This window comes from Oncorhynchus clarkii, unplaced genomic scaffold (assembly GCF_045791955.1).
Source record: "Oncorhynchus clarkii lewisi isolate Uvic-CL-2024 unplaced genomic scaffold, UVic_Ocla_1.0 unplaced_contig_906_pilon_pilon, whole genome shotgun sequence".
NCBI lineage: Eukaryota > Metazoa > Chordata > Actinopteri > Salmoniformes > Salmonidae > Oncorhynchus > Oncorhynchus clarkii.
This window is the reverse complement of record NW_027259801.1, coordinates 11,113-23,133: the sequence shown is the minus strand read 5'-3', so window position 1 is coordinate 23,133 and position 12,021 is coordinate 11,113. Positions and strand designations below refer to the sequence as shown.

At 45.7% G+C, this 12,021-nt stretch overlaps 1 pseudogene; it reads left to right on the top strand.

Annotated features, from left to right (window-relative positions):
• The first annotated feature begins 4,297 nt into the window (after positions 1-4,297).
• On the top strand, positions 4,298-11,802 carry LOC139400865 (transient receptor potential cation channel subfamily M member 7-like; annotated as a pseudogene).
• The last annotated feature ends 219 nt before the right edge of the window (positions 11,803-12,021 follow it).

Here is a 12,021-nt window from a genome sequence, read left to right as displayed (position 1 = left end):
CATGATTTGTGTTTGAGTTAACAGATTATGAGCTGTTAAATGTGAGATTTTCTTTGGACAGTTACTTTAAGATGTCCTCCATAAACATATCAGATGAACCGTAAGGTTACAGAGACATGTTTGTAAATATGGAAATGTCCCGTCTCCCACATCAGGATTTACATCCTGAAAATACAACTTGAACTTTAAACTTTACCAAAAGGAAATCCTGTAGATTAGAGTGTACATTGGATCCCATGTTAGGATATGGTTCTGTGTAAAACAGTAGTGGTGATTTAGTATGGTAATTCATCTGTATTATTCTGTATGGTTGTTTCTGTATTGTCCTTCCCCAGCCCTATTCTCTAAATCCTGCTGCTAAGTCAACAGGAAACACACAATTAATGTGGCTTTGCCTAGCAATTAGTTTGTGTGTGTTGTGTGTGGTGTGTGTGTGTGTGTGTGTGTGTGTTGTGTGTGTGCTTACGCTGCTGCTACTCTGTTTATTATATATCCTGATACCTAGTCACTTCTAACCCTATCCACATGTACATACTACCTGGTACCCCTGCACATTGACTCAGTACTGGTACTCCTCGTATATAGCCTCGTTACTACCTGGTACCCCTGCACATTGACTCAGTACTGGTACTCCTCGTATATAGCCTCGTTACTACCTGGTACCCCTGCACATTGACTCAGTACTGGTACTCCTCGTATACAGCCTCGTTACTACCTGGTACCCCTGCACATTGACTCAGTACTGGTACTCCTCGTATACAGCCTCGTTACTACCTGGTACCCCTGCACATTGACTCAGTACTGGTACTCCTCGTATACAGCCTCGTTACTACCTGGTACCCCTGCACATTGACTCAGTACTGGTACTCCTCGTATATAGCCTCGTTACTACCTGGTACCCCTGCACATTGACTCAGTACTGGTACTCCTCGTATATAGCCTCGTTACTACCTGGTACCCCTGCACATTGACTCAGTACTGGTACTCCTCGTATATAGCCTCGTTACTACCTGGTACCCCTGCACATTGACTCAGTACTGGTACTCCTCGTATACAGCCTCGTTACTACCTGGTACCCCTGCACATTGACTCAGTACTGGTATTCCTCGTATACAGCCTCGTTACTACCTGGTACCCCTGCACATTGACTCAGTACTGGTACTCCTCGTATATAGCCTCGTTACTACCTGGTACCCCTGCATATTGACTCAGTACTGGTACTCCTCGTATACAGCCTCGTTACTACCTGGTACCCCTGCACATTGACTCAGTACTGGTACTCCTCGTATATAGCCTCGTTACTACCTGGTACCCCTGCACATTGACTCAGTACTGGTACTCCTCGTATACAGCCTCGTTACTACCTGGTACCCCTGCACATTGACTCAGTACTGGTACTCCTCGTATACAGCCTCGTTACTACCTGGTACCCCTGCACATTGACTCAGTACTGGTACTCCTCGTATACAGCCTCGTTACTACCTGGTACCCCTGCACATTGACTCAGTACTGGTACTCCTCGTATATAGCCTCGTTACTACCTGGTACCCCTGCACATTGACTCAGTACTGGTACTCCTCGTATATAGCCTCGTTCTTACCTCGGTACCCCTGCACATTGACTCAGTACTGGTACTCCTCGTCTATAGCCTCGTTACTACCTGGTACCCCTGCACATTGACTCAGTACTGGTACTCCTCGTATACAGCCTCGTTACTACCTGGTACCCCTGCACATTGACTCAGTACTGGTACTCCTCGTATACAGCCTCGTTACTACCTGGTACCCCTGCACATTGACTCAGTACTGGTACTCCTCGTATATAGCCTCGTTACTACCTGGTACCCCTGCATATTGACTCAGTACTGGTACTCCTCGTATACAGCCTCGTTACTACCTGGTACCCCTGCACATTGACTCAGTACTGGTACTCCTCGTATATAGCCTCGTTACTACCTGGTACCCCTGCACATTGACTCAGTACTGGTACTCCTCGTATATAGCCTCGTTACTACCTGGTACCCCTGCACATTGACTCAGTACTGGTACTCCTCGTATATAGCTCCGTTACACTACCTGGTACCCCTGCACATTGACTCAGTACTGGTACTCCTCGTATACAGCCTTGTTACTACCTGGTACCCCTGCACATTGACTCAGTACTGGTACTCCTCGTATATAGTCTCGTTACTACCTGGTACCCCTGCACATTGACTCAGTACTGGTACTCCTCGTATATAGCCTCGTTACTACCTGGTACCCCTGCACATTGACTCAGTACTGGTACTCCTCGTATATAGCCTCGTTACTACCTGGTACCCCTGCACATTGACTCAGTACTGGTACTCCTCGTATACAGCCTCGTTACTACCTGGTACCCCTGCACATTGACTCAGTACTGGTACTCCTCGTATACAGCCTCGTTACTACCTGGTACCCCTGCACATTGACTCAGTACTGGTACTCCTCGTATACAGCCTCGTTACTACCTGGTACCCCTGCACATTGACTCAGTACTGGTACTCCTCGTATATAGCCTCGTTACTACCTGGTACCCCTGCATATTGACTCAGTACTGGTACTCCTCGTATATAGCCTCGTTACTACCTGGTACCCCTGCACATTGACTCAGTACTGGTACTCCTCGTATATAGCCTCGTTACTACCTGGTACCCCTGCACATTGACTCAGTACTGGTACTCCTCGTATATAGCCTCGTTACTACCTGGTACCCCTGCACATTGACTCAGTACTGGTACTCCTCCTATACAGCCCCGTTCCTACCTGGTACCCCTGCACATTGACTCAGTACTGGTACTCCTCGTATATAGCCTCGTTACTACCTGGTACCCCTGCACATTGACTCAGTACTGGTACTCCTCGTATATAGCCTCGTTACTACCTGGTACCCCTGCACATTGACTCAGTACTGGTACTCCTCGTATACAGCCTCGTTACTACCTGGTACCCCTGCACATTGACTCAGTACTGGTACTCCTCGTATACAGCCTCGTTACTACCTGGTACCCCTGCACATTGACTCAGTACTGGTACTCCTCGTATACAGCCTCGTTACTACCTGGTACCCCTGCACATTGACTCAGTACTGGTACTCCTCGTATATAGCCTCGTTACTACCTGGTACCCCTGCACATTGACTCAGTACTGGTACTCCTCGTATATAGCCTCGTTACTACCTGGTACCCCTGCACATTGACTCAGTACTGGTACTCCTCGTATACAGCCTCGTTACTACCTGGTACCCCTGCACATTGACTCAGTACTGGTACTCCTCGTATACAGCCTTGTTACTACCTGGTACCCCTGCACATTGACTCAGTACTGGTACTCCTCGTATACAGCCTCGTTACTACCTGGTACCCCTGCACATTGACTCAGTACTGGTACTCCTCGTATACAGCCTCGTTACTACCTGGTACCCCTGCACATTGACTCAGTACTGGTACTCCTCCTATATAGCCTCGTTACTACCTGGTACCCCTGCACATTGACTCAGTACTGGTACTCCTCGTATATAGCCTCGTTACTACCTGGTACCCCTGCACATTGACTCAGTACTGGTACTCCTCGTATACAGCCTCGTTACTACCTGGTACCCCTGCACATTGCCTCAGTACTGGTACTCCTCGTATACAGCCTCGTTACTACCTGGTACCCCTCCACATTGACTCAGTACTGGTACTCCTCGTATACAGCCTCGTTACTACCTGGTACCCCTGCACATTGACTCAGTACTGGTACTCCTCGTATACAGCCTCGTTACTACCTGGTACCCCTGCACATTGACTCAGTACTGGTACTCCTCGTATATAGCCTCGTTACTACCTGGTACCCCTGCACATTGACTCAGTACTGGTACTCCTCGTATATAGCCTCGTTACTACCTGGTACCCCTGCACATTGACTCAGTACTGGTACTCCTCGTATACAGCCTCGTTCCTACCTGGTACCCCTGCACATTGACTCAGTACTGGTACTCCTCGTATACAGCCTCGTTCCTACCTGGTACCCCTGCACATTGACTCAGTACTGGTACTCCTCGTATATAGCCTCGTTACTACCTGGTACCCCTGCACATTGACTCAGTACTGGTACTCCTCGTATACAGCCTCGTTAATGTGTTTGTTACTATTTCCTTTTATTTAGCAAATATTTGTCTTTCTTATCTCTGCATTGTTGGGAACGGGCTCGTAGGTGAGCATTTTCCTGCAAAGTCTACACCTGTTGTATTTAACGCATGTGACCAATAACATGTGATTTGTGTGCTGCTCCTCCAGGCACCAATGAGTCTGCGTTTGACCAGCTGGTTCTGACTCTGGCCTGGGACCGGGTGGACATCGCCAAGAACCATGTGTTTGTCTACGGACAGCAGCTACTGGTACGTCTATCTGTGGCTGGCTGGCTCTCTTCGGCTCTTTCTCTGGCTGGCTGGCTCTCTCTGTTTATGTGGCTGGCTGTCTGTGTGGCTGGCTTTCTGTCTGTCTGTGTGGCTGGCTTTCTGTCTGTCTGTGTGGCTGGCTCTCTGTCTGTCTGTGTGGCTGGCTCTCTGTCTGTCTGTCTGTGTGGCTGGCTCTCTGTCTGTCTGTCTGTGTGGCTGGCTCTGTCTGTCTGTCTGTGTGGCTGGCTCTCTCTCTGTCTGTCTGTGTGGCTGGCTCTCTGTCTGTCTGTGTGGCTGGCTGTCTGTCAAGACTGCATCTATTATGAACGTGCTTTTCATCAGTATCAGCCTAAATGGAATAAATGTCATTTAAACCCCAAATATCTCCTAAGCTAGCCACTCCAGAGTCAGTGGTCCTATATGACCCAAGGGACAGGCTACAGGAAGGCTGCCAGTAGACTGTTTATTTTGACTAATTTGAACTGGTCTGGTGTATTTATTCATTGTTAGTGCAGTCAATGTTGGATCCATGTTGAGGTGTGTGTGTGTGTGTGTGTGTGTGTGCGCAGGTGGGTTCGTTGGAGCAGGCCATGCTGGATGCCTTAGTGATGGACCGTGTGGAGTTTGTGAAGCTCCTGATTGAGAATGGAGTTAGCATGCACAGGTTCCTTACCATCACACGGCTGGAGGAGCTATACAACACGGTAACACACACACAGCTCACCAATTTCACACACATACATGTAATGATGCTCCACAGGGCTCTATGCTGGTACCATTTACTGTTCTCATCACACGTGCAACCTCTCAATTCTAACGTTTGATTCGTATTCTGTCAAAATCATTTCTAAACGGTCTGTTTATCCATGGTCCTGCTGGGCATCGTGTTTTATCTGTGTCTCTTCTTGTTCCAGAAACAGTCCCCTACCAATCCCACGCTCTTCAACCTCGTAAGGGATGTCAACAGGTACATCTTTGACTTCTTGTCAACCATTGATTGTCAAAGTTTGAATTAATTGAACAATAGTAATTGATGATGATGGTGTTGTTGATTAGTATGGCTCACTATGACTCTAATTGTTTCCAAGGGGAATCTCCCCCCTAACTACAAGATGACCTTAATTGACATTGGCCTGGTGATAGAGTACCTGATGGGCGGGACTTACAGGTGCAACTACACCAGGAAACGCTTCAGGATCATCTACAACAATCTCCATGGCAACAGCAGGGTAAGGGTTAACGGTTAGTGTTAAGGGTTGAAGATAAAAGGTTAAAACGTAAGTTTGCTTCAGGGTCAAGGGTTAAACTCATTGTTCACACATTGTTTTGATCTTTCACTGATTGATTAATTTAGAGTAATGGTGAAAGTAAACTGTTCTCTATCTTTTTCTCTGTCTCTCTCTCAGAGGTCAGGTCGCCACTCTGCAGGGCCTGGGTCCCACCTGAGGAAGAGCCAAGAGTCGTTCAGTATCCAGGCCGACAAGAAGGAGAAGACCAGGCACAACCACTTCATCAAGACTGCACAGCCATACAAACCCAAGGTACACACACACACGCACAACATGGAGAGTCATATTTGAGAACACACTGTGACTTGTGTGATGGCAAGAAACAGCCTGTCCACTGATGACCTTGTGGAATCTATACCAATGTAATTTGACCATGCCTGGAGTATGACAGTGTGTTGCTGGTAGGCTGCACCAAGATGCAGCAAGCTGCACTGGATAAGGTACAGAAAAGGACAAGCAAGATAATAACAAAAACAGAGACATCCCACTGACCCTTCCACCACTACAGCCATGGAGAGAGCAAGCAGCAGTAAGATTGATCACTGACATGCACCAACCTGACCACCGTCTACAGGATCTCCTACCACAGAGAAGGGGGAGAGTACTGGCAGAGTCCTCCACAACCAGAACCAACTGTCCAGCATCAATGCAAGGAAAAATGGGCTGAAAAATTCTACCATTGACATCTGCCATCAGACTTTTTAATAACAAAATGTGACTCTTTAAACTGTAATTTCTTGTAAGATGGAACCTTTTTTTATTTAATGTAGTATCTTGTTTTTGAAGTATTGTCTGAATGTAACTGTGCATTCTGCATTACTCTTGTTGACTGCGAGCATGAATGAAATAAATCAATCAAATCACTACAAACCCAAGGTGTGTGCACACACACACACACACATACACACCCACAGAACTGAGCCATCAGATTATTCAAATCGCCCTCTTGACGCCCACCCCTCTCCCTCTTAGTTGGAGTCGGCGACAGACCAGTCCAAGAAAAAAGCCAAGGAGGAGATAGTTGACATCGATGACCCAGAGACACCGCAGGTTCCCGTACCCGTTCAATGAGCTGCTGATGTGGGCCGTCCTGATGAATAGGCAGAAGATGTCTCTGTTCTTCTGGCAGCATGGGGAGGAAAGCATGGCCAAGGCCCTGGTGGCCTGTAAACTCTGTCGCTCCATGGGCTATGAGGCCAAGAAGAGTGACGTGGTCGACGACACCTCCCAGGAACTCAAGGACTACTCCAAGTATGACACATTACACACCAAATAACTAGGACACTTCAATCCTCACTAATACTCAAGACTACTATAATATGTGACAGATTACATACTAATACTTTAAGTACTCCAAGTATGATGCATTACTACAAGTAGTCCACTAATACTCAAGGCTACTTGAAGTATGGTATTACTGAGTATTAGTATGTGATGTATCAGACTATTTTTGTGAGTGAAGTGACCATGAGGAGCTGTGTTGTGGTGACTGATGAGGATGTTAATGATGGTGTTTTCAGTGAGTTGAGATCCGTGGTATGTGTGTGTCATGTTCAGAGGGATGATGTCTGGAGTAATGTAAGGTTGATGATGATTATTATTTCATAGTGAATTTGGCACCCTAGCAGTGGACCTCCTGGAGCAGTCATTCAGACAGGATGAAACCATGGCGATGAAACTGCTGACCTACGAACTGAAGAACTGGAGTAACAGCACCTGTCTGAAGCTGGCCGTGTCGTCGCGGTTACGACCCTTTGTGGCTCACACCTGTACCCAGCTGCTGCTGTCAGACATGTGGATGGGACGACTCAACATGAGGAAGAACTCCTGGTACAAGGTGACACTGCCCAGCAATGCAGTGTATATATATATATACACACACACTCAATAGTGTTCCACATGGCTCTGTGCTTGGATGGTTATTATAGATGTATTTCGTTTTTCCAGGTGATCCTCAGTATCCTGGTCCCTCCTGAGTAAACATAAATAAACATATATACAATAAATACATTTAAAAACTAAATATAATAATGTATATATCTCTAGGTGATCCTCAGTATCCTGGTCCCTCCTGAGTAAACATAAATAAACATATATACAATAAATACATTTAAAAACTACATATAATAATGTATATATCTCTAGGTGATCCTCAGTATCCTGGTCCCTCCTGAGTAAACATAAATAAATATATACAATAAATACATTTAAAAACTAAATCTAATAATGTATATATCTCTAGGTGATCCTCAGTATCCTGGTGCCTCCTGAGTAAACATAAATAAATATATACAATAAATACATTTAAAAACTAAATATAATAATGTATATATCTCTAGGTGATTCTCATTATCCTGGTCCCTCCTGAGTAAACATATACAATAAATACATTTAAAAACGAAATCTAATAATGTATATATCTCTAGGTGATCCTCAGTATCCTGGTGCCTCCTGCAATCCTCCTGTTGGAGTACAAGACAAAGGCAGAGATGTCCCACATCCCTCAGAGTCAGGACGCCCATCAGATGACCATGGAGGACAGCGAACACAACTTCCATAACACCACCGACAACATACAGATGGTCAGAATCAATATGACAGAGTTCATCTCATCTGTTTTCTTTTCTTATCTTACTGTGTCTGTTCTGGCAAGTACACTGGTGCTACTGGTATTCTGATGATCCTGGGATTTAGCTATGAGGGTCCTGGGGTTTAGCTATGAGGGAAGCTATGATGATCCCGGGGTTTAGCTATGAGGGGAAGCTATGATGATCCCGGGGTTTAGCTATGAGGAGAAGCTATGATGATCCCGGGGTTTAGCTATGAGGGGAAGCTGATGATCCCGGGGTTTAGCTATGAGGGAAGCTATGATGATCCCGGGGTTTAGCTATGAGGGGAAGCTATGCTCATCCCGGGGTTTAGCTATGAGGGGAAGCTATGCTGATCCCGGGGTTTAGCTATGAGGGGAAGCTATGAGGGTCCTGGGATTTAGCTATGAGGGGAAGCTATGATGGTCCTGGGGTTTAGCTATGAGGGGGAAGCTATGAGGGTCCTGGGATTTAGCTATGAGGGGAAGCTATGATGATCCCGGGGTTTAGCTATGAGGGTCCTGGGATTTAGCTATGAGGGTAGCTATATGAGAGAGAGGGTTGGACTGCAGTGCTCTCTTCATTCATGGTTTCTTAATTTCTGGTGCTGTGGTCTGTTTTCAGTCTGCATGTATATATATGGACATATACATGTCTATACAGTCTATTAAAGAGGCGTTATTAAACATGATTCTTCTCCAGGATGTGTTCCAGGAGGCGAAGGCGGATGACAACGTGGAGGTGAAGGATGAGGCGGAGACACAGGTCCGCTCCCGAAGACTTCCTCTAACCAGGAAGTTCTACGCCTTCTACCACGCCCCCATCGTCAAATTCTGGTTCAACACGGTATGAATCCCTAGCCCCTGGCTCTACCCCCTCCATGTGAGCTGACTAGCAGACACTCTGGGCCCTACTATGTTTAATGGTACAGCAGAGTTCTGACTACCAAGGTTTTCCCTGTGGAGCCGCCAAGCAGCTTAAATGGAAGGGATGTTTCCTTCCTCCTCCTGGGATATTTCCTGTGTGTGTGTGTGTGTGTGTGTAAGTTCATTTTGAATCGCATTGTGTCCCGGGTGGGTGGAGATTTCCCTTTTAGAAGCAATGTAACGGTCTAAAACTGAGCACCACTTGCCCAGTGTGTGTACTCTGAGACCAGGGAGGGCTGGCATGAAACGTGTTCATGTTGAGAGGACAGAGGGAGGCTGGGGCGTGTGTGTACTTTTCCAGAGCTCTACCTCCCACACCCTGCATACTACACACACACGTACCCTCAGGTGGTGTTCCAGGTGCCCTGGCTTCATTTGCATGTCCTGATAGCATCAGTAGAACAGTCCTTAACATAACTATATCTGCTGTACCCAGATCAATGCTCATCTACCCCACAATCAACATCAACATAAATATGCTGCCTGCCACACAATGATCCATCTCTCACTGCATGTCTGTCACATCATGATCTCTGCTTCCACATAATAACCCTGCCTGCCCCAGTCAGCACTGATCCCCACACTGATCAGTCTCAGTTTAGTCACGGCCCTCCAACAGCCACACACACCCTACCTAACCCCCGAGCCATAGTTAGAATGACTGATGTCTAGGGGTGGGTCTGTATAATGGCTGAGAGGTGTTGTTGAATGCTGTAGTTTCCTTCACTTCATGCTTCGCTAGTCAGGCTCACAGTGTTCACCTCTAAAAAGACCTGGGGGTATGTCACAAAGCAGGAACAAAGTAGGACTGCTGATATAGGATCAGTTTAGCCTTTTAGGTCATAATGACCCCTACAGATCAGACTTTTTCAAACCTCTCCTCTAACGGCCCTAAACTAGCACACCGGTTTTACCTGGTCGAGGGCTTGATGATAAGTTAACTAGTTGATTCGGGTGTGCTAGTTCTGGAATAGTTCAAATACATGGAATATCTGGGGATCTCTGAGAAAAGGTTTGAGAAGGGTTGATATAGATTTTAAATAAATAAGATTATATGGACGGGGGGGGGGACACTTTTTAAATATGGGCCCTGGGCATTGTCTTGGACAAGGGTTTAGTAACAATAAAGAAGCATTTTCAATCAGCTTTACGCTTACCTGGTTCTTTCTGTATTAGTGTGTGTGTGTGTGTGTGTTACCAGTATCGATACTGGTATCACAATACTACAATACCAGTATCACAATACTACAATACCAAAACAAGCACAAAGCAGACTTCACTCTGTGGTGCTGTTGTACAACCGTGCGTGCTATTGATTGCAAAATAAACAAATGTGACTCAGTGACAACATAAGGCAGTTCTTTTCCAACATTAGGACTGTTTTCCTCAAGTAATTAAGTCTGCTTCATTTTTCCTTTCCTTCCTTACTTCCTAGTATCGCGGTACTGGTATCTTGATAACCCTAATTTAAGGTGTATGTGTGTGGTGTGTGTCTCCTGGCTAGCTGATGTACGTTTGTGGGTCTGTATAATAGCCTGTGTATGGTATGTAACGGTGTGTGTGTTGTGGGTCTGTATAATAGCCTGTGTATGGTATGTAAAGGTGTGTGTTGTGGGTCTGTATAATAGCCTGTGTAAAGGTGTGTGTGTGTGTGTGCGTTTTCCCCTGGATAGCTGGCGTACCTGGGTTTTCTGATGCTTTACTCATTTGTCGTTCTGGTCCGGATGCCCGAGTTTCCGTCTCCTCAAGAGTGGGTGGTCATCCTCTACATATTTACCTCCGCCATTGAGAAGATACGAGAGGTACGCTAATGCTGCTCCCTGCTCTCTACATCAATAGGGTTATGTTCCAATTGGCACCGTATTTGCTATATAGTGCACTGCTTTTGCCATTTGGATTGGACCCTATGACTGTATGAGAAGGACAAGACACTTACCCAGCTATCTTTGTCTCTCAGAGGATTCAATACCATTTAGTTTAGTTCAATTTGCTTTAAACAAGCTCATTCTTCTAGGTGACAGTTTAAACAGAGAAGTACTGAGTCCACATTCACGTTGATAGAATGTTTCCATTGTTGATTTGATTTGAGCTCTCAGTTCACTGGATGCACTCATGTCCTATTGTCTGTTCTGTATCTTTCTTTGTAGATGTTTATGTCTGAAGCTGGGAAGATTAGCCAGAAGGTTAAAGTCTGGTTCAGTGACTATTTTAACCTCTCAGACTTCCTGGCTATTGTCACCTTCTTTGTGGGCTTTGGATTGAGGATCGGAGGAGAGGATGTGCTTGTCCCAGGCCGGACTGTGTATTGCTTGAATATCATCTTCTGGTACGTGAGACTCCTAGATATTCTGGCAGTCAACCAGCAAGCAGGACCGTATGTGATGATGATCGGTAAAATGGTGAGTGTTCTTTTTTCCCCTAATGCTTTACTAATCCAAATTCGTTCTTCAACTGTGTCAAATCAAATTGTATTTGTCACATGCGCCGAATACAACAGTGAAATGCTGAATACAACCTTACAGTAAAATGCTTACTTACGAGCCCTTAATCAACAATGCTTTAAGAAGTTAAGAAGAAAAATGGATAAGTAGAAAAAAAGGAAATTCAAGTAACAAATAATTAAACGGCAGCAGTGAAATAACAACAGCGAGGCTTTATACAGGGAGTACCAATACAGAGTCAATGCGGAGGCTTTATACAGGGAGTACCAATACAGAGTCAATGTGGAGACTTTATATAGGGAGTACCAATACAGAGTCAATGTGGAGACTTTATACAGGGAGTACCAATACAGAGTCAATGTGGATGCTATATACAGGG